Source organism: Notamacropus eugenii, chromosome 7 (assembly GCF_028372415.1).
Source record: "Notamacropus eugenii isolate mMacEug1 chromosome 7, mMacEug1.pri_v2, whole genome shotgun sequence".
Lineage (NCBI taxonomy): Eukaryota > Metazoa > Chordata > Mammalia > Diprotodontia > Macropodidae > Notamacropus > Notamacropus eugenii.
In genome coordinates, this window is record NC_092878.1 from 72,032,839 (window position 1) to 72,056,433 (window position 23,595).

At 38.4% G+C, this 23,595-nt stretch overlaps 1 protein-coding gene across 20 annotated transcripts in view; it reads left to right on the plus strand.

Moving 5' to 3' along the window:
• The window catches only part of FLRT2 (fibronectin leucine rich transmembrane protein 2), a 124,511-nt gene that overhangs the window by 90,738 nt on the left and 10,178 nt on the right, over positions 1 to 23,595 (plus strand). For 4 of the 20 annotated variants that reach the window (XM_072622405.1, XM_072622406.1, XM_072622407.1 and 1 more), the window contains one exon: positions 17,911 to 17,984. The exons of 15 other annotated variants lie outside the window; for them this stretch is intronic. The gene's annotated coding sequence lies outside the window, so the exon portion shown is untranslated. Of the gene's footprint in view, positions 1 to 367; positions 2,452 to 17,910; positions 17,985 to 23,595 lie in introns of those variants that run through there. One more of the 20 variants, XM_072622408.1, reaches the window with a different exon arrangement.

Consider the following 23,595-nt stretch of genomic DNA (forward strand, 5'->3'; position numbering starts at 1 on the left):
ACTGGAACTCTGACAAGCTCAGAATAACAATAATCTCTGGCTTTTATTTTCATCCATTCATTTATTTATTTCTGTGAATCACAGTTCCTTGGTTATTAGGTAGAGATGTGTGTGGTAAGTATGGGAGTGACACATGAGCTCTGGAGAAAAAAAGGAATGAAACTATGCTTGTATCTATATAGGCAGTGAAGGAGTTAGCTGAGGCAATGAGTAAGGGATGGTGACAATCATATTCAAAAACACTGATTATTGATTGGAAAATGAGAGAGAGGGAGGGAGAGAGAAAGGAAGGAGGAGGGAGGGAGGGAGAGGGAGAGGGAGGGAGAGGGAGAGGGAGAGGGAGGGAGGGAGGGAGAGAGAATGAATGTGTTTACTGGCCTGAATCATGGTGCTTTCTATAATCGTTTGAATTCGTTGGCCATTTGCTTAGCTCCCCATTTCTTTTTAATGATATATAAATGAACAAAATGTAGCATGGCCTATTTCTTATTGACATATAGTGGCTAGTAGTAGTTAATAACTAGCATTTATATAGATATTTAAGGTTTAGAATGCACTTTACAAATAGGTAGGTGTTACATAGTTTCTGTATTTTACAGATGAGGAAAGTGAGACAAACAGAGGTTAAATTAAATCCTGAGGTCACCCAGCTAGTAAGTGTCTGAGGTCAGATTTGAATTAAGACTTCCTGACTCAGGTCCAGCAGTCACTGTGCCACCTAGCTACCCAAGGCACCTGGTAAGCATAGGGAGATGAGTACCCTGAGAGCTAAAAAGTATTAAAATGAAGAGAGCCATTTTTAAAAACCCACTTTTGTGACTGTATAGCCAGACTCTGTATCCTGAAGGAAGATTTAAAAAATAAAAAGAAATAGACAAGTCAGTGGTATAGGAGCAGGTACTAAGGTTCCTTTTGTGGATTTTAAACAGGAAAATACTATTTCATCTTCATGATTTTGGCTCCCCTGTCCCCCATCCCCCCATGTAGTAAGATAACATTTCCCCTTCCTTATTTCATAGAATCAGTCTCAGAATTAGAAGAAACCACAAAGATTACCTACTCAGTTCATACTGATTCAAGACCTAAAGTCTTTAGTTACTACTACCTCCAGAGGCAGGCCATTCAGCTTTGGAATGACTGTTCCAAACCACTTAGAAATGTGTGTTCATCCTTCGTTGCTGAAGAAGACCATGCCATCAGAGAAATAATGATATGACTTGCACTTGACTTTGTTTTGAGTGAGGGAGGCCTGTGCAGGTCACCAGACTCACTTCTCCTCCAGAGCCATCTGAATCCAGTGACCAGACATTCATCAGGATGACTGCAGATGACCCAGGATGAGGCAATTGGGGTTAAGTGACTTGCCCAAGGTCACACACAGCTAGTGAGTGTCAAGTCTCTGAAGTGAGATTTGAACTGAGGTCCTCCTGACTCCTGCACTGGTGCTCTATCCACTGCAACACCTAGCTGCTTTCAACCACTTAGAAATAGCACTGAGCTGAAACCAAATGATCTGGGGTCTAGTCTCAGCTATTCTATTAGTGTTACCTTGAACAGCTGGCTTAACTTCTGGATCCATTGATTGCATATCTTTTAAAAGAAGGAGGGTGAGATTAGATGTAGCTGCTGTATTGTGGAAAGAAATCTGCAGTTGGAAGACCTGGGCCTGCCCCTTGTTTCCTCTGTGACTTTAGGCAAGTCGGTTAATCTCTTTTACCCTGATTATCCCAAACCTTTTGTATGTGTTAAATGACTATATATGTATATGTTTGAATGCAAGCTTTTTGAGGGCAGGGACTGTTTAGATTTTTTTTCTCCTACCGCAAAACCAGGTACATAATATGTGTTTAATATTGTATTTATGTAGTTAATATAATGCTTACTTACTTGATTGATATAGCAAATTAAAAAATATTACAATAAAATTGTTGAGTGGAGATAGCATTTTCATTCATCATTCTTCCAATTCAATTTCATTACTTCTTTCAAAGTCTAACTCAAAATTTGCTTTTTCAAGAAACTGTCCCAAACTCACAAAGCCCTTTAGATTCATTAAGATTTAGAGCTACAAAAGACAGTAAAATTCCTATTGTCTAACCCCCACATTTTATTAATGATAAGACAGAGAAATTAAATGATTTTCTGAAGGTTACACAGATGTCACAGTTTCCATTCCAAGGAATTTTCCATCATAAACTAAGTGTCTTGTACTTAGGTATATGTTGCCTTGAATTTTCTCTTATTGCTGCATACATGTGTTTTTGTCTCTTCAGCAAGAGGGCAGACCCCAAGTGGAAGTCATCTAGGTGTTCCATTTTAGAAGGAGAATTTAAAAACTGGACCATATCCAGAGAGGAGCAACCTAGGTTTATGAGAGGACTGTAGACCATGCCATATGAGGAGAAACTGAAGAAACTAGGGACACATTATAGAAAGAAAAGACTCATGGAGGTACATAATAACCTGTAATTATTTTGAAAGGTTGTTTTGTGCAAGAATATTAGATTACTTAGAAATACAGAATTTGTAAGTTGGAATGAAATTCAGGACAGAACCAAAACAGAAAGAGAATACATACTCAATATATCACAACTGACAAGTGATTGTCCAGTGTTTTCTTAAAGCCTTCCAAAAAATAATAAACTGTCACCTCTAGAGGCATCCTATTTCAGTCTGGGACAACTCATTTTTAGGAAGTTTTTCCTAACACCACGCCTCAATTTATCCTTTCTAATGTTTACCTTTGTTCCAGTCCATTTGGGACCAAACAGAAAAAGTCTAATCTTCATCCACAAGAGAGCCCTTCAGATGCCCCAAGAGTATTAAGTCCCCTCGGAGTCTTTTCAAAGTTAAGATATCTAGCTTTTTTAATGAATTTTCATTTATTATGGAATCAAAGATTTGCATTTTCCTGCTTGTCCTCCTCTGAATACTCAAATGACATAATAATTGTTAAGTATTTAGCACAGTTCCTGACACATAATAAGTGCTATATAAATGTTATTATTATTATTCTCCAACTTATCAGTGTCTTATTAAATATTATCACCCAGAACTGAACACAGCATTTCCTTTGAAGCCTGAAAAAGACACTCAAATTATCACATTCCTATTTTGCAGGCTATCTGCCTTTTAATGTTGCTGCAAATCACATTACCCTACTCACTGGAGCTAGCTCTCATGACTTTTTTGAGAGATGGCTAATTATTTTAGCGTGAGTATTTGCACCTCAGAAATCAGAAATTGTCATGAACCTGGGTTAGATTTATGGTTTTGTTGATTGTCTAGACTTAAGTGTGTGCGTGTGTATGTGTGTGTATGTGTATGTGTATGTGTGCATACTTTCAAAAATTCCTTCTCAAGAGCTCAGTTGTTAAACATTTACTAGCACATATCCTTGTCTTGCTTTATAAACATAGCTGGAGCTCAGCAGGAGGGCTATGGAATGGCTATATTCAGACTGGAGGCCTGATGATTGTAGACCACCACCACCACCACCACCAGTGATAATAATAATTCTTATAAGGATTGCAACATACTTTTCATCCATTATCTCATTTGCATCTCACTGCACCTGTGATATCATATCACACTACTGATTCATATTTCTCAGAACAGCTGCCGAGAGAAGATCTAGATTTAATGGGTGGAAGTTACAGAGGTAGATTTAAGGTTTGGTGTAAGGGGGAAAACATCTTAACAATTAGATCTGTCTAAAAAAGCGAATTGAGCTGCCTTGAAAGGCTTCCATCTACTGAAGATCTTCAAGTGTAGGCTCGATAAAAAGAATGTCAGTGGCTCCCCAATGCCTACTAATTGGTAGAGTAGATAAAACTGCCAGCTTTTGAGTAAAGAAGACCTGATTTTGAATTCTGCTTCAGACACCAGCTGTATGATCCTGGAAAAGCATGCCTTGTACCATTAGGTTTCTAATGTTTAAAATGGAGTGACCTTCAGTGACCTCTGAAATCCCTTCAAGTTTTAATGTGTGATCCTGTGATTCTTTCTGCTTAAGTGTCCCCATCTATAAAACGAGAATAATAAATATACCTGTGTGAAAGAGTTGTGAGGATTCAATGAGATAATATGCATAAATGTACTTTGTAAACCTTAAAGCACTATAGAAATATTAGCTATTATTGTGTTAGTATTGTTAAAAATCTCCAGTGTGTTGCCAACTTACCTTTCTAGTGTTGTCTAGCTCTAATAGCCCCCACACACTGTATCCTTCAGCTGATCCGTAGTATTTACCATCCCTTCAAATGATGCCCCTATGTACTTTTGATTGTCTTTCTCTCTTCCTGCCTTCTGCATCCCTCCCCCACCCCATCTCTACTTCTTCCAATATTTATTATTATTCAGTCTTCTTTTCTTCTTTTTTGTTATGCCTGATTTCATGACCCCATTTGGGATTTTCTTGGCAAAGATACTGGAGTGATTTTCCAATTCCTTCTCCAGCTCATTTTTCAGATGAGGAAACTGAGGCAAACAGGATTAAATGACTTGCCCAGGGTCACACAGCTAATAAGTGACAAAGGCCAGATTTGAACCTGGGAAAATGAGTCTTCCTGACCCCAGGACCAGCACTTTATGCATTATGGTGCCACCTAGCTGCCCCTTTTCTAGTATTATCAATTCCTAAAGACTCACATATTCCCTCCTCCCTAAAATCTTCCTTTATCTTTCTGAGCCGGATCTGGTGTTTTCCTCTTATCAAGTCATATATCACATTGGGCTACTTTCATCATCTTCTATTTTGTATTATAATTATGTATGTACATGCTTCATTTCCCCTACAACTTAGTAATAAGTAGCTCCTTTTACATAGCAGGCATTTAATATCTCTTTGAATGAATGAATGAATGAATGAATGCATGTATGTGTACATAAATGCTGTTCTGTGAGTAGTCCTCTGCCACAACATACAAAGATGCCTCCTAAAAAGTTCATAAAACTCAAAAGCAAGATAAGCAGCTGTAATATATATTGTCCAGGCCTGAGAAGCTTCAGTTTGAGTGCCAAAAAAGTTTATGACCTGAAAGAATGTAGAGAACCCCTAATTTAGCTGTGTTATTCTTCGCCTTGGTCTCATTACTTGACAAGCCCCAATTTTTTCCTGATCATGTTTCTTTTACTGACTGGCTCGAGATTATTATTTCCGTCTATCTGCCCGGGATACATCTTCTCATCTTCCCATGATGTAGATTGTTGTTCGGTTGTTTTTCAGTCATATCCAACTCTTTATGACCCCATTTGGGATTTTCTCAGCAAAGATACTGGAGTAGTTTGCTACTACCTTTTCCAACTATTTTACAGATGAGGAAACTGAGGCAAACAGGGTTAAATGACATGCTCCAGCTCACACAGCTAGTAACTAGATTGGAACTCAGGAAGACGAGTCTTCCTGACTCCTGGACCAGTACTTTATCTCCACTATGCCCCATCAAACATAAACCATTGTAATTAATATCCCCTCTCCCCCATCCCTCTGTTGTGCTTTCTGCCTCTTGCTTTGGGAAAAGTAATCAAAATAATACTGTTGCTTCTCTAAAGAACGTGACAGTCAACTGCCATATGACACCACCCACCACCATTCCTGTGACTTCCTCTGCAGTCCCTCCCTTTCTAGGTCACCACTATCCTATGTGTGTTGTTTGCTCCAAAGAATGTTAGCTCCTTGAAGCCAGGGGGGTATCTCATTTTTATATGTGTATCTTCCCAATTTAACACAGTGTCTGGCCCATAGTACTTACTAATTGTTTTTCTTCAATCATTCATTGTCCTGTGGGCCACCTATAATTTTATTTCTTCTGAGCTTTGTGGTGTTTCATGATTCACAGCTATACAGTGTCACTAGAAGAAAGCTGGTAATAAATCAGTTTGTTTTAGTGAGAATGTGTAGTTTGAGGTTGTTGAAAGGACTGCATAGTTTACTAAATGGGATCTTACCAATTTTTTTTTTCTTATTCAGTTTTAGGCACAGCACTCTAACCATAGGTAACATGCTTTTGGACTAAGGTGGATAAGATATAATTGATTTAAACTGCAATTAGACAAAATGATTGCAGTTGAACAAATGCTGTCAAGATGGAGATAGAGTAAAGGGAGGAAGGAAGTCTTCAAGCTTAGACTGTGCATAGCTGTTTATGGTGTGCAGTTGGAGGAATTAATTGGAGGGAATGCTTGAAGATTACTATGATGCCCAAGTCCTATCTTTTGGTGGCTGTGCTGGAGTTGATATTTCTATTTTGGATGTGAAGCTTTGGAATTATTGAAATGTTGCAAGAAAAAGCTAAATTAAGTATTAGCAGTCACCTTGGTGCCAAATTACAGTGAGTGCATCTGATAAATAATTCAGTTAGTCAGAGGTGAGTGGATATTACAGATTTAAATGCTCATTTTTCATCTACTCCTTTAATATCTTTCCACAACCTTCCTGTATGATCTGATTAAAACCTATATTTCATTTAACAGTGTTACATTTAGGTAGTCCAGAGGCTATGTTCTGTGGAATCTAGCTAGATTTTTGATTCAGGAACTGTGACAGATAATGGTCAGTCTACAAAAGAAAATCAAAGCACAGACAGTGTTTTTAGTTTACTGAAGTAATTAGATCTTAGGCAACATTATTCATGATAATCTACTGTGGTATTTTGACACATAGCTGAAAAAAATGATTTTCAAAAATGTACATCAATAGACAAGATTTTATTGACTGTTTTCCAAGCATTGGGCACTGTTAGGCACTAGAGATAAAAATACAAAAAATGAAACAGTCCCTGAACTCAAGGAGCTTATGTTCTATTGAGGAGACATCTGTGACTTGAATGAGGCCCTGATGTGTTAAATTACATCCATCAATTCAGCAACCTTCAGATGAGAATCTTGTCTGTAATTTAAAGACTGAGAGGATTGACTGGAGCACTGAGAGATTTAAATGATTTACTGTTTGGTCACATAGTAAATTTCATAGGTAGGACTTGAGCCCTGGGTCTTCCTGAATCTAAAATGGATCTTGTATCTATTACTTCATGCATGATTACTTAGTGATAGGAAAAGAGAGTAGTTGGGGGATGGGGGGAGCAGTGGAGAAAAGTTCTTGGAATGTTCTAGTAACAAAAGAAAGGATTTGGACCTCAAATTCTAGTTGCACCTAGGTATTTGTGACCTCAGGCATACCATTTATAACTTCTTTCTCTTCTTCATTTTTTGCAGTGAGAAAATTAGAGTTGTGTTCTCTAAGGTCCTGAAAACCCTAATTTACGATGCTGTTCACTTGGTTAAAATAAATCAATTTTGATTTTTTTTTTTAAATTTTTTTGGAGAATGGTTCTCTCTAATTTGCCATGGGTGGAAATTGAGTATCTACTCATAAGCTTATCCCACTTTTGATTGACATGGAAGCCAGTCTGCTCTGTTTCTAGCCTGGATTATCATCTCAGCTCCCTACCCTTAGGCTACCTAATGTCTCTCTCCCAACCCTGTCCCCTGTCTCACCATTTTGGTACTGAATTTACTGAGTACAGTTAGCCCTAATGCAGTTTAGAACTCCCAAATTCAAGTAATCCAGCTTCCCTCCAGTAAGAATTATAGGTGTGCCTCCTCACAGTCCAGATCTCAGCAACACATCTCATCTGACAGCCTTGCCATGAGCCTTCTTTTGAAAAAGCTCTGCATATATGTGTATTTGCATATGTGTGTATGCATGTGTGTATATATACTCATATGTATTTATGTATACACGCATATGTCTTGCCTAAAGTCCCCCTCATACTTAGCTTTGTGAGTGATTGTTTTTATATATACACATATACAAGCATACATATACGTGTGTATGTGTATATATAATATAATTTTAACACACGTAAATAATATGGACATATTTATAATATAAATACATTGACTGTTTCACAAGTCTACCTGGGAGGGGAATTTTTATGTGTGTACATAAGATACTCAAATATATACAGGAAATCAGAGTTAAGAGGAATTCAGGTAGGACTTTTGAGTTTGGGTTTTCTCCAATGTTGAAGAGACTTCAGGTTTTATGGTTTGGCATCTTTATTCACTTCCTTTGAGAAGCCAAGGGCTCTTTGTCTTTACCTTCTTGGAAACACATCCTAATTTATATAACAGACAACAAATGCTATTAGTAAAGGGAACAGTAGTTGGTCGTCTTAGGAGCTTTGAGATTCTTCATTCAATCTGAATGCCCTTCAAATCAGCCCCTAAAAGCACCAGGATCAGGTCTTGAATATGTGAAGTGGTAAATAGTTGCTCATGCCCTGGAATGTCACAGGAGAGCTTTCTTGCCATAACCACCCATCAATTGCTACTCCATTTCCCCTTCTGCAGTTAGGATTACTTCCTAGGCTCCTGTTTTAACTGTCCTCAACAATTGACCCAGACTTAACTCAGAAACAGTGGATTCTTCTGCTGAATTGAAAATTTGAAAGAAAACCAGTGATCACTGAAAGCGAGTACAGTTATAACAAGAATAAGCCATGACATATTACTCTCATTTTCTTTTCTGACTGGGTAACTAACTAGGGAAATGCTAGAGGCATACTTAACAAAGCATTTGCCAGAGTTTCTCATGCTATTCAAATGCATAACATGGAAAGATTACTAGGTACATTTGGAACTAGTTAGATAACAGATCCCCCAAAATAGTCACTATGGGTCATTGTCTAGTAAAGTGCCCTAGGGATCTGTCCTTGCTTTGTAATGTTTGTCATTTCTGTTAATGATCTTGTTGAAGGCAAAGATGATGTATTGGTTTAATATACAGACAACAGAAAGTTGGGAGGGATGACAAACAGGTTGAATGACAAGGTCAGGATGCAAAAAATGGTATCTCAACCAAAAATAATTGTGGGCTCAATCTCAGATAAAATTTCCTAAAGATAAAAGTAAACTCCGGGGGCAGAGCCAAGATGGCGGAGTAGAAAGATGCACATACACATAGCTCCGAACCCACAACCCATAGAACAACTACAAAGAAGTAACTCATGGCAAATTCTGCACCCAGAGGCCACAGAACATTGGAGTGAGGGAGATTTCTGTTCCAGAGAGACCTGCAAACCTCTCGCAAAAGGTCCTTCGCGCTGCGGACTGGGCGCCGGGACTGGGAGCTGAGTATAGCCCTGCCGCGGCTGCGGCACCGAGAGGAAAAGATCCAAGCAGGCTTCCGGGACGGGATCTCCAGCGGCCACGTGGGTCCCTCCACCCACAGAGGGACCTGAAAACCTCTCGCAAAAGGTCTGTAGCGCTGCAGACGTGGAGCCCAGCCCAGACCTGCCGCAGCCACGGCACCAAGGAAAGCAGATCTGAGCAGGCTTCAGGGACGGGATCTCCAGCGGCCGCACAAGTCCCTCCACCCACAGGTGACGGGGGTCAGTGAGAGAGTCTCTTTGGCGGGTCAAGAGGGGAGTGGGGTGCCCCCATAACTCAGGCCTCCCCGGGAGGTAGAAGCTGAGGGGCGGCAGCAGACCGGGGCTCCCCAAGCAGGCAGGAGACTGGATCCATTGTTGAAGGTCTGTGCATAAACTCCCTGAGGGACTGAGCCTGAGAGGCGGCCCTGCCCTGACCTGAGCACCTAAACTTAATCTCACACTGAATAGCAGCCCTGCCCCTGCCAAAGCCCTGAGGCTGGGGAGCAGCATTTGAATCTCAGACCCCAAACGCTGGCTGGGAGGATCAGGAGGCGAGGTGGGTGTGAGGAAAATATTCAGAGGTCAAGTCACTGGCTGGGAAAATGCCCAGAAAAGTGAAAAGAAATAAGACTATAGAAGGTTACTTTCTTGGTGAACAGGCATTTCCTCCCTTCCTTTCTGATGAGGAAGAACAATGCTTACCATCAGGCAAAGGCACAGAAATCAAGGCTTCTGTGTCCCAGCCCACCCAATGGGCTCAGGCCATGGAAGAGCTCAAAAAGAATTTTGAAAATCAAGTTAGAGAGGTGGAGGAAAAGCTGGGAAGAGAAATGAGAGACATGAAGTCAAAGCATGAACAGCAGATCAGCTCCCTGCTAAAGGAGACCCAAAAAAATGTTGACGAAAATAACACCTTGAAAACTAGCCTAACTCAATTGGCAAAAGAGGTGCAAAAAGCCAATGAGGAGAAGAATGCTTTTAAAAGCAGAATTAGCCAAATGGAAAAGGAGATTCAAAAGCTCACTGAAGAAAATAGTTCTTTCAAAATTAGAATGGCACAGATGGAGGCTAAGGACTTTATGAGAAAGCAAGAAATCATAGAACAAAGCCAGAAGAATGGAAAAATGGAAGATAATGTGAAATATCTCATTGGAAAAACAACTGACGTGGAAAATAGATCCAGGAGAGACAATTTAAAAATTATGGGACTACCTGAAAGCCATGATCAAAAGAAGAGCCTAGACATCATCTTTCATGAAATTATCAAGGAAAACTGCCCTGAGATTCTAGAACCAGAGGGCAAAATAAATATTCAAGGAATCCACAGAACACCGCCTGAAAGAGATCCAAAAAGAGAAACTCCTAGGAACATTGTGGCCAAATTCCAGAGTTCCCAGGTCAAGGAGAAAATATTGCAAGCAGCTAGAAAGAAACAATTCAAGTATTGTGCAAATACAATCAGGATAACACAAGATCTAGCAGCCTCTACATTAAGGGATCGAAGGGCATGGAATAGGATATTCCATAAGTCAAAGGAACTAGGACTAAAACCAAGAATCACCTACCCAGCAAAACTGAGTATAATACTTCAGGGGAAAAATTGGTCTTTCAATGAAATAGAGGATTTTCAAGCATTCTTGATGAAAAGACCAGAGCTGAAAAGAAAATTTGACTTTCAAACACAAGAATGAAGAGAACCATGAAAAGGTGAACAGCAAAGAGAAGTCATAAGGGACTTACTAAAGTTGAACTGTTTACATTCCTACATGGAAAGACAATATTTGTAACTCTTGAAACATTTCAGTATCTGGGTACTGGGTGGGATTACACACACACACATGCACACATGCACACATACATAGAGACAGAGTGCACAGAGTGAATTGAAGAGGATGGGATCATATCTTAAAAAAAAATGAAATCAAGCAGTGAGAGAGAAAGATATTGGGAGGAGAAAGGGAGAATTGAATGGGGCAAATTATCTCTCATAAAAGAGGCAAGCAAAAGACTCATTAGTGGAGGGATAAAGAGGGGAGGTGAGAGGAAAACATGAAGTCTACTCTCATCACATTCCACTAAAGGAAAGAATAAAATGCACACTCATTTTGGTATGAAAACCTATCTTACAATACAGGAAAGTGGGGGATAAGAGGATAAGCAGGGTGGGGGGGATGATAGAAGGGAGGGCATGGGGAGGAGAGTGCAATTTGAGGTTGACACTCATGGGGAGGGATAGGATCAAAAGAGAATAAAAGTAATGGGGGACAGGATAGGATGGAGGGAAATATAGTTAGTCCTATACAACACAACTATTATGGAAGTCATTTACAAAACTACACAGATTTGGCCTATATTGAATTGCTTGCCTTCCAAAGGGAAGGGGTGGAGAGGGAGGGAGGTAAAGAAGTTGGAACTCAAAGTGTTAGGATCAACTGTCGAGTAACGTTCTTGCCACTAGGAAATAAGAAATACAGGTAAAGGGGGTATAGAAAGCTATCTGGCCCTACAGGACAAAAGAGAAGACGGAGACAAGGGCAGAGAGGGATGATAGAAGAGAGAGCAGATTGGCCATAGAGGCAATTAGAATGCGTGGTGTTTGGGGGGGGGGAAGGGATAAAAGGGGAGAAAATTTGTAACCCAAAATTTTGTGAAAATGAATGTTACATGTTAAATAAATAAATTTAATTAAAATTAAAAAAAAAATAAACACCTACACTTTGGGTTCAAAAGATCAATTCCCAGGTACAAATTTGGACAAAAGTAGCCTGGTGGAGAGGGGAAAGATATGAAGATATTAATAAACTATAAGTTCATAGTGAATCAGCAATGCAAGATGACTCCCAAAAATGTTAAGCTGCATTAAGAGAGTTAGAGTACTCAGAGCAAGATAGGGTTATAGTTCCATTACACTCTGCTCTCAGCAGACCGCATATTGAGTAACGCTATTCTAGTTCTTGAAAGGACATAGATCATCTAGAATGTCTGCAAAGAGAGTTGTCAAGAATGTAAGAGGACTGGAGAAAATGTGCTATATGAGGAAAAGTTGAAGGAATTGGAAATGCTTATATTAAAGAAGAAAAGACTTAGGGCAAGAAACTTCAAGAATCATGCGGGAACATTATAAATTTTTTCTTGCTTCATCACAGCAAACAGAATTAGGAGCTGAAGATTTAGAAGTCACAAAGAAATAATTTTTTATCCTTGATAGAAGGAAAAACTTCACAACAATTTGAGCTATCAAAATAAAAGGGGGAGGAGGTTGACCTTGGAAGTAATAGGTTGCTCCTTCTTACATCCAAAACCCACAATCTAGACTCAAGTTCGGTCTTTTGACTGAGTCCAAGTTTCACAGAACAAATCCTTTTATTAAGGGGATTTGTTCTGTGAAGATTAGAGTCAGTTAGATGGCCATACTTGTGGACCTAGAGGGCCATATGTGACCTTGAGGGTGCAGGTTCCCCACCCCTGGCCTAGATGATAATTTCTTGGGTATGTTGTGGAAGGTTCAAGTATAGACTGGACTAGATAGCTTCTGAGGTCCTTTCCAATAGGTCATGACACTCTCTCCAGGAGGATGTTCCTCTTCTCCCGATTGTCTGACCTCTACATCCTCCTTACTCTCATCACCACACATACGTGTAAGTTCCTTAAGGCCAAGGACTTCTTACTTCTTCATCTACCGTGACTTTGCCCCTTCATCAGAAACCTCCATTTTTGCCTGTTGTGCTCCAAGCCCTGGTGAATTCAGAGGGAGCTATACCTACCTCTGTTGATGTGACAAGGCACAGCATCTCATCAATGATGCAGGGCCCTGCAAGATGACTGGATGTGTCAAACTGTGGTCTCCAGTAGTAACTCTGATGCCATTGGGGTCACTAAAAGCCACTTTTCCAAATTATCTATGGATATTTTGCCAGGCTGCCCACATCTCTTCAGATAAAAGGGAAATGTTTTCTTCACCATGTAGAATAATTTATAGGTAGGGACCAATTTACTTGCTAAAAAACAGCAGGTAGCCTTCTCTTTTCCCAGTGGAAAGTACATTATGCCAAATATAGCATAGGACTCTTGATGTTCATAGTTGGAGAGAAAAAAGCACCTTTTTAATTAATTAGGTAAATTTTGTTTTTTTTTTTAAACACAGCATGGGTATCATACTTTGTCATTAAAGTTCATGGTGTTTTTTGTAAGAGGTATTGGATTCTTTCTGTTTTTTCTACCCATTGAACAAAGCATACCCGAAAGACAAATTTGTCAAATAAATGAAATTTAAATTTCGTTTCTGGTGTACCTAATGTCTCCTTAAGGAACCTTTTATCTCTTCTATACTGCTCTTTCCCTTCCCTGCCCTCTTCCTCCATGTCTCTTAAGCTTTCTTCACCCTATTTTTACTAGTTTGATGAACTCTTTCACAAATAAGAGATAGAATGACTGATTGTCATTGCTTTGACCTAAACTTTTGACTTTGGTTAAGATACAGATGTCCCTTGAATAGATTCCACCTTATAGAATTTCAGACACATAAGAATTATTGAAAATACAAAGCTGCCTTTATAGCCATGAAATCACAGCCTATAGTTGGCAGTCTATTCCTAAGACCATCCTTGCTATTAAAGACATATTTCTTAGTCATTTTACTGTACCCACCAATCTGTTTTGTTTTTTTTTTTTTGTGATAGTATTAATGATGTGTTTTGGGGTTTTTTACTCCATAGTCATTTTTGTATATATTCTCCTTCATTGAACTCTATCTTGTAACAAAGACAGGTCAGCAAAGCTCACTGACAAAATGAATATAGGTGATAGCTTGTGCAACAATTTTGGACCCATTATACCAGTCCACAAAGAGGAAAGTTATATGCTATATCACTTGTTCTCTGGGCCTAGTTCCTGTAAATTGTCTGTCTTTTAATATTATTTTTGTTGACATTGTAGGCATTGTTGTGTTGTTCTTTTGGGTCTACTTAATCCTGGCTAGAGAAGTTGACAAAAATCTTGCTATGTTCTTCTGAATTCTTCTATATGTTTTTTCTTGTTGCAATGGTTTCTTATGGTAATAATTTATATTACATGAACATATACCATATTTATTCAACTGTTCTTTGAGGACTTAGCACCCGTTTTTGTCCAGGCTCTTTTTGCCCCTTAACCACTTTAACAAATAATAAATAAGAAAAAAATGTCATTATCTCTTAGATCCAATTTAAATCTTGTGAGATTCATGGATATTATGAAAGAGCACAGTCTCACTTAAATGATGTGTCTCCTTGTAAATAAAGTGTGAGAGGATCAATGAATCTAACCTTGCTTCTAGTTAATGAAGATTTTGGGAAAAGAATCTAAATTCAAGAGTAATTGCTTACCCTATGGTTTCCCTGATGTATCTTACACTGACTTTGTCATCACAATCCTCATATTATGTTATGCTTTTAGGTTTGACTTCTTTTCAGTAAAGAAACTAACACAGTGACATATTCAAGAGAGCACTAAATTTGGAGTCAACAGACCTTTGAATTCTGCTTCTGACAACTTACTACGTATGTGTCCTTGGGCAAATCACTTTAACCTTCAGTTTCTCCATCTGCAAATAATGAGATAGTTGAACTATATGATCTTCAAGTCCCCTTCTAGTGCAAAATCTTATGATCATCCTATAAGCAAATGAACTTTCTGGGTAACTTGTGATTAGTAGAGAAACAAATTGAAAATCAAAGAAACTATAAATGATTTTTCTTTTTACATGCATATTTAGTGTCCTTATATATCTCATTTCCTCCACCTCTCTTTTCTGTGTCAGTCTCATTTTCCTGTAATGTTGTTTCTTTTTGTATCTTTTTCTTTCCATTTTCTTTTAATTGATTGGGATAATTTTGCAGCTATGTTATCACCCTCTAGTGGTAGTTCAGAGTAAAATCAATCCGATTTTCAAGAATGGACTCGCAGTTGTTTGATCACTAGTTATATTGTATGAATAAATAATAACTAAGGCAAGTTAATTAAGGTAGGAGTTTCCTGAGCTTTTAAACATGATAATATTTTCTTTTTAGATAATTTTTAAGGAGAGAATTGATTAGCAATTACTAAGTAAAAAAATAAAGGATATTTGTTTGGGAAGAGATACAGTACCCACATTGTAGCTCTCATGTCCGTATTTTTGCCTTCTTTAAAAAAATCAAATGGTTCTCAGGTCTGTTTGATCCTTCCTGGAGTTCTGTGAAGCTGGCATTATCAAACTCATTACCATTGGCTTTCTCTACTAGCACCATCAAAGTAGATGTGATAAGTGATACTTATAATATTAATCAATCAACCAGTGTATATTAAGCTCTTACTCAGCATCAGGCACTGCACTAGTCCCTGGGGCTACAAAGACAAAAATTAAACATTCCTCACCCTCAAGGAACTTACCTTCTATTAGACTTAATACATAGAATATGAGGAAAGGACTTAAAAGGCATCTTTTCCAGTCTGTCATTTTAATCATTAAAATCTGGAAATCATTTAATTGCTTAGTCCCCTTGCTATCCTTTAACCATTGCCTTATCTGAACTTTGAAGATGTTATTCTGAATTTTTGGGAAATGTTTTCTATTTATCTTGCACCTATGTCTTGGTCACATTCTTAGGGGAGAAACACTTTAGGAAGGTAGAACATAGAGGCCAAAGCATAATAATAATCCTCTTTCTTCCTTTCTTTTCTCGCTCTCTTTCCCAAATTCAGATATACTTACCTACCCATAGCTCAGGACTGCAATATGGCAGGTGTTCACAAAAATGAGAAGTATTATAAAAGCATATTTATTCAGAGAGGAAATTTCACACCATTTAAATTCAGATCCATCCCTATGATACTGAAGTAGGCTTAAGCAATGAATTTTTCATTTTTTAGACTCAAAACCAGATACCTCACCTGGAAATACATACCGAGTAATTTCATTTCATGGTCCTAATCAATATAACAGAAACCAATCTATATTCTCAGCAGTTTGTATCTATATATCCATCTCTATGCACATCCATGTATGTGTGTGTATAGAATTTTCCAGTAGTGTGTATATATTTATGTGTGTATATATATATATATATATATATAATATATGCACATAGGAGTGTGTTTATAGACATACATGATAGATAGATAGAATCTCCATAGGTAGAATACAGATTGGTTTCTGTTCTATTGATTAGGACCATGGAATGAAATTACATTGTGTATGTGTGTGTGTGTGTGTGTGTGTGTGTGTGTACACACACACACACACACACACACACACACACACATATATTGTTGCTTAGTCGTTTCAGTCATGTTTGACTTTTTATAACCCCTCTTTGTAGTTTTCTTGACAGAGATACGGGAGTAGTTTGCCATTTCCTTCTCCAACTCCTTTTATAGATGAGGAAATTGAGGTTAACAGGGTTAAGTGATTTGCCCAGGATGACACTGCTTGTAAGTGTATGAGGCAAAATTTGAACTCAGATCTTCCTTACTCCAGGACTAGCACTCATCCATGGTACCACCTAGCTGCTCCTACACATAAACACATGAACATGTACACTTATACATGTACACATGTATGTGTATATTTAAAATTTCTCCATACATAGAATAGTGTTTATGTGATAAAACAGCATGTTTATATTTCTGAATTCAATATAGTTTTTCTTTGGAACTTTATTTTACAATATGGTAATTGCAGGCATATTTTCTTCTGATTTTGATTGCATTGAAGCATTGGATGATTAGACCTTGGTTGGATTGTCATAGTGAATTTAGGTTACCTTTCAGGGGTGGTGGAAGTTATTAATGTTATATGATCAAAAACACTCACAGGTCTTCAGTAGACCGTTTAGACTCACCTGAATTCAGGTCAAAACAAGGTAGAACTGCGAAGTTGTACCTTGCTGTCTGTTTATTCAGTCTTTCTCTCACACAACACAGGATTGGAATCCTGGGCCTAAATGGCCTCAATATGAGCTTTGAAGCTCAGCAGGGAACTTGAACTTTGACCATAGGTTGCGATACCAGTTTGGTGTCTGAAATAATGGAAGGTGGTTCCTCCCCTCCTCCCAATTTTTTCCATGTGTTCTACATCTGTTATGGGGATGAACAAAGCACAGGTATCTTTATGGGCAAGGATTTTATTTTTTTAAAGCAGAACAGGTTAGAATAGAGTGTACAGCTAAGAAGACAGACTGAAAACATTTATATGTGTGTATATGTCCATACGTATACATATACAGATATATATGTGTGTATATATACGTGTTGTATAAATGTGTGTATGTGTGTATATATACATGCATGTATATGTGTATATGTGTACATATGTGTGTATATGTGTGTTATATAAATGTGTATAAATGTGTGTATATATACATGTGTGTATATATGTGTATATGCACACACATATGATTCTCTTTATATTGATTCCTTAGAGGTATCTGAATCCAATAGGTAGTGAAAGAATATCAAACATGTTTCATACCATCATAGATTTAGAATGGGAAGAGACCTTAGAGGTCATTTAAGTCCAGTGCCCTCATTTTTACCCATGAGCATGCTGAGGCCCAAAGGGGATAAGCAACTTAATGAAGCTCACAAAGGCAGAATGTGACAAAATCAGGAATCCAGTTTATGACCTCTGAATCCAAAGCACCATACATTAAATAAGAACAAAAACATTAGTCACACAGAATCATTTGGGGCCTCTTGGAACGCTACAACATGTTTGAGCTCTTATTTTTTCTTTCAGGTCAGCAACTCCTATTAGTGAGAAAAGATTCCCTATGTGGGCACCAGCAGAATGTATGCATGAGGGCATTCCAGGTGAGAAAATAGCATAACTAAAGGCAAGAAAGTGCAATTGAGCATAATCTATTATAAGTGAGTATAGATCCAAACAATTTCTTTAAAAGTATGGACACACGCTTCTAGAAGGAATAGCAAGGTTTAATGAATTGAATGAATGTGATTACTAACTTTGGCTCCTTAGCATTTCACTTAGGACCCTTTGGATTTGAGGAAGCATATAATGTGTATGTAGGTGGCACCACGACTGGAGTGAGATGATTTGGGTTTATTTCCGCAGACCCTTAACTTTTAGGAGGCCAGTGCAATTGGTAGGTAGGCAACAACGTGAAGAAGCAACTGGTAGGAGGAAACTAGGTAGGTGGTACTATCTGTGCCAAAAATATATCTGAAGCTTGCATATTAGCCTCCTTGCCTTTCTTCACTCATGATATTCCAAGTCCAATGTCCTTGCCTGTTAACCCACACCTGAATTGTCCTCCTTTCTTAACTCACTGTCTCTAAGACTCCATCCCCAGCTTCCTTCAGAGCTCAGCTCAAATGCCACCTTCTCTGCTTCCTGAACTTTCTGTGGTACCAGAACGAAAAAAAAAAAACCCAAAGCAACCTTGCATTGTTTTATATGTGGTTAGATATGTAACATGAAATGTCCTGATGATTTATGACTCCTCAAGGACAAAGATGCTGTATGTTTGTTTTCTCTTTATCTCCAGAATAGTACCTGGTATATACTTAAATGCTTAATGATTGAAATTCACACAGTCAGTCCAGGAATTTCTTATCTCATTTAGAACTGCATTCTTGAAGGCAAATTAATGCCCACAACCACCACCTTTAGCTAAGATTCTCTGAATATTTATAGCAGTTAAACACTTATTCAATGTCCTTATGGACCAGGTACCATACTGAAGTGCTGGAGATACAAATATGGAAAATAGAAAGATATCCTCAAGGAGTTTACAGTCTAATGAAGGAAGGCTTCACAAAAAAGGAAGCTAAAAAGCAGAGGCAGAGCACCAAGGAGGATAGCCGAAGGGGGGATGGAGTGGGCACTGTGGTAGGAAAGTCTGAGAAATCCCAAAATGCAGGTAGGTGAGAGATAAGGAGATATTCTGATCTAAGATCCCATCTGAAGGGGAAGTTTAGGAATTGGTTTAGAAATTCATGGCTCTACCATCTACACAGAGGAACAAAGGGTAGGGATGAGCTAGAACCTCTAGTCTGATGGGAGCTTGCTGGATGAAGAATAATGAGTTTTCTGGGGCAGGATAGAAAACATTTATTTAAGTGGTGTGTATTCGTCCTTCGTTGTCAAAGAAGACCATGCCATCAGAGAAATAATGACAGGACTTGCACTTGATTTTGCTTTGAGTGAGGGAGGGCTGTGCAGGTCACCAGACTCACTTCTCCTCCAGAGCTATCTGAATCCAGTGACCAGATATTCATCAGGATGACTGGAGATGACCCAGGATGAGGCAATTGGGGTTAAGTGACTTGTCCAAGGTCACACAGCTAGTGAGTGTCAAGTGTCTGAGGTGAGATTTGAACTGAGGTCCTCCTGACTCCTGCACTGGTGCTTCATCCACTGTACCACCTAGCTGCCCCTATTCATTTAAGTATACCAGTTTAAAACTATGTTCTTTGCCTAGGAGTAGGGGCAGTGAAATTGTCCTTGGTGCTTCTCCTTCCATCTTGCCTTGGAGGGCTTCCTGACTCTTTGCTATCATCATTCCCTCCCAACCCCAAAGCCCATTTAGCTGCCTATAAGCTTGGGACAGCAACATCTACTCCATAGTATTATAATCTCAAGTGAGATCATATGAGTAGGCGTTTAACAAACCTTAAGAGCTGTCTAAATATGAGCTAGCTTCAGTCTTCCAATGTCTTTCTTAAAATTGGATGCCTTAGAACTGAAAACAGGGTTCCTTGACCCAGCTCACAATTTATAGTTCTTTGCGAAAAACTTCAAAGAGTCATACAAGTGCTAGGAATTCTGATGGACTGGTAGGGTGACTTCAGGAATATTTGAGGTTAGAGACACCTCTTAGATTTGATTTCCGTACCTTACCAACACTTACATATGACCTCTATAAGCCATTTCCTTTTTCATAAAGGTACTTGTCATCCCCTTTCGAAATCTGTGTATTAAAGAACCCAAACTCTTAAACACTCTCTCCCTCTCTCCCTCCCCCCCCCCACACACAGTTTAGGTGGCTGAACTAGCTGGCAGATCCATCAAATGTTAATTCTTTCATCAAAGGGTTTGATAACTCCTCGTCGGAAAATGTTCTTAAGGGCATTGATGGAACCACTAGTTTACTATAAGCTAAGACTGTGCTGTGTTTTCTAATAAAGCTTACTATAGTCTTGGCCGACATTAATAAAAGTATAAAATCCAGATCACAAGATGTAATCACCGCACTTTACCCAGCCCCGGTCAAACCACATATAAAGTTTTGTGTTTGGTTCTGGTTATCATATTTTAAGAAGAAAATTTCAAAAAATTAGTACATTCAGAGAGTGTTGGCTGGAATAGTGAAAGCTCAGAAAACTGTCTTATGTAGAAAATTATTAGTGAAACTGCTTGAGATGTTTATCCTGAGAAAGATAAGATTGGGAGAGTAGCGTATGATAGTAGTTTTCAAGTATTTCAAGAGTTGTCATGTGGAACAGGAAATACATTAGTTTTGATTATTTTCAGAGGATAGAACTTTGTAACCATAGTATGGCCAGATCTGTGCCTTGTACAGAAATGGGTATTGACTTGATGTTTGTTAGATAAAATTGAAGTTTTGTGGCACATTTCAGCTCAAAAGATAAAAATAATATGGTAACTGGAACCACATGAGAAGGAATTAAGACTGCTGCACTAGGCAGATAGTTGATTATTAGTGGAGGAACTTGGTATTGATGATTATCTTTCAGGGATCTGTTAGCAGGGATGGATGAAGGTTTGGACTAGATATCCAAGGATCCTTCCAACTCCTAAAATTCCAAGAAACTAGTTACCCTCTTCATTAAACCACTATTGTGCCCATCTCAAAAGGAGGTGAATATGTATTGGCGGCATGAAAAGAGTCAGAGGGTCTGAATTAAAATCCCAGCTCTCCTACTTAGTACCCGAGTGACCCTGGGTAAGCTACTAAACTTCTTTAGACCTCAGGTTCCTCATCTATAAAATGAGAGGCTTGGAAGAAACAACCTCCCTGGTTGTTGATTCTAACCTCTGTGATGCTATGGTAAAAGCACTCTCTTTAGGGTTTCAGTCTTGATTCTGCCACTTATGTGGCAGTCACCTGTGTGACTGTGGGCAAGTTACTTAACGTCAAAAGACCTGAACATTCTTATTGATAAAATGAGGGTATAGAACTAGATAAAGTTATACTCTCTTATTGCTCTAAATCTATGATTCTGTGAGTTGGACTATGTAACCACAGGTAAGCCTGTTGACTTAGAACCTGGGAAGGGACATCAAAGGCCATCTAGTCCAACTCTCTATGTTTAATTGTTTTCATTTTGTTCAATATTTTCCAATTACATTTTCATCTGGTTTAGGCTGGAAATGTTGAGGTCCCATGTGGCCCTCAGCATTCATATTTGAAAACTCTATTCTAAAGCCCTTTATAAACTTGTTTTAACTAGTTAAATGGATGATGATGATAATGATCGTGATTCATGTTCATGTTGATAATTGAGATAAGACAACTAAGTGGCAGAGAATCAAACTTGGAGTCAGGAAGGCCTGAGTTTGATTTTAGACACTTATTAGTAGTGTTACACTGGGCAAATCATTTAACTTCCTGTTAGTCTCATTTTTCTTCATCTGTAAAATGGGGATTATAAAAACACCTGCTTCCCAGAGTACTTAGAAGGAGCAAATAAAATAATAAATGTGAAGCCCTTTGCCAACTGCAAAATGCCATGTAAATATCAACTATTATTATTGTATGCTATAATTAATAATAACAGCTATTATTATCTGTTGGACCGTACCTTGTTGGAGGGTGATCCCCTTGATTCACAAACCATGTCTTCCTAAAATTCGTCACTATCATTTTCTATTTGCTTCTGAAATTCCACACAATTAAGCAGTCTCAGTACTTAAGTCTTGCATGGGATTATGGAATTATCAACGGGACCTCTATGTACCAACTGTGGACAATATGTGGTACTATCAAGTGGGCCCCCAGAGGTGAGGAATTCAGATTCATTTGCTCATGGCTTTAATATTTGATTACTGTCCCAAACTTACCCATGTTATCTGAACTAACTGGGTTAGAAACCACAGAAGGATTCCTCTTTACATAAATTCAGCATTTTCTACTTGCAAGGAGAATGGCCTTTTTGGTGGTATTTTAATGTTCCCAGATCTAGACTGGCTGGAGCCAGGAAGTTCTGAGGTGTTAAAAAATCTTCTTAGGAAAACAAACATCTAATCAGAATTTTCCAGAAATTTGGTTCAGATTCTTCCATAAAGGAATCATTTCAGCTTAGAGCCTAGTGGGTGTTTTTTGTTTTGCTTTGGTTTGGTCTCTAATGGGAGTTTGGTGCATGTGCAGACCCCAAGCAACAATCCTGTGTCCTTTCCACTAGCTAATGGGATCTACACATGCACCAGACTCCCAATACATTTTGTTTTGTTTTTATTTTTCTAAATTATTTTGCTGATTCTTTCTTAGTGATTGGTTAGCTATAGATTGTAGGTTTCAAATGCAGTATCACTAACTCATCTTTGAGGATATGCAGAAGGTTGATCTACAAGTCACTTTTTGGTTTTCACAGATTTTTAAAAATTCTATCATGGTGTATTTACTTCTATGCTTTTATACCTCCATGTTATAAAGAATATAGTATCCTCAGCTTCCTCAATCTGCGTTAAGGCACATGTCTCTCTGCATGGAACCAAATGGTGACAAGATTCTAGAAATAGTGAGATCCTTGTAATGGTGGGAAGACTTTTCAAGTCAGCTTTTATTTGTACCCCTTGAGACACTCTGCTGTCCTCTCCAACTACAACCAAAACCTAAGCCATTGATACTTGCCTTGTATAGTTGTGTATTGCAGTCAGTAGCACTTGTGGACAATTCTTGTTTTTTGTGCCATGTTTTTTTTTTTTTGGTCTTAGTTTATTAAACACTCCTGGAATATGGTCTCCTGAAATTAATCAAATCCCCCAAGTAATTCAACAGTACTAAGAGAGAGAGAAAGACTCTTCATAGAAAGCTTTTAAAAGATTTATGTGCTTGCATCCCAGAACCTCTGAAAATGGTTAAATTAAAGTAGCCTCTCTGCTTTAGTCTCATCTGAAAGAGGCTGATATAAAGTCTCCAAAGAGCATTTATTGTGTAATGGTTTACCCCCAGGTTCTTGAGGTTGTATTGCCTCCTATAAATTCAAATTCCTATATTTATCCAATGCCTTCCATTCAATAATTCTCAATAAACTCCAAAGTTTCCTTGAAGGGAGGGTGGGGAAGAACTTGCTTAATGTTTAAATAGACAAAGAAAACCTTGCTCTTAACATATGATATTCATCATGCAGGGGGAAGATCTTTGTACTCCTGATGAAAAATTGTGACTTTAAAACAGCTAATAAGCTGAAAAAGCCTGGATTTATTTATTGTCATCAA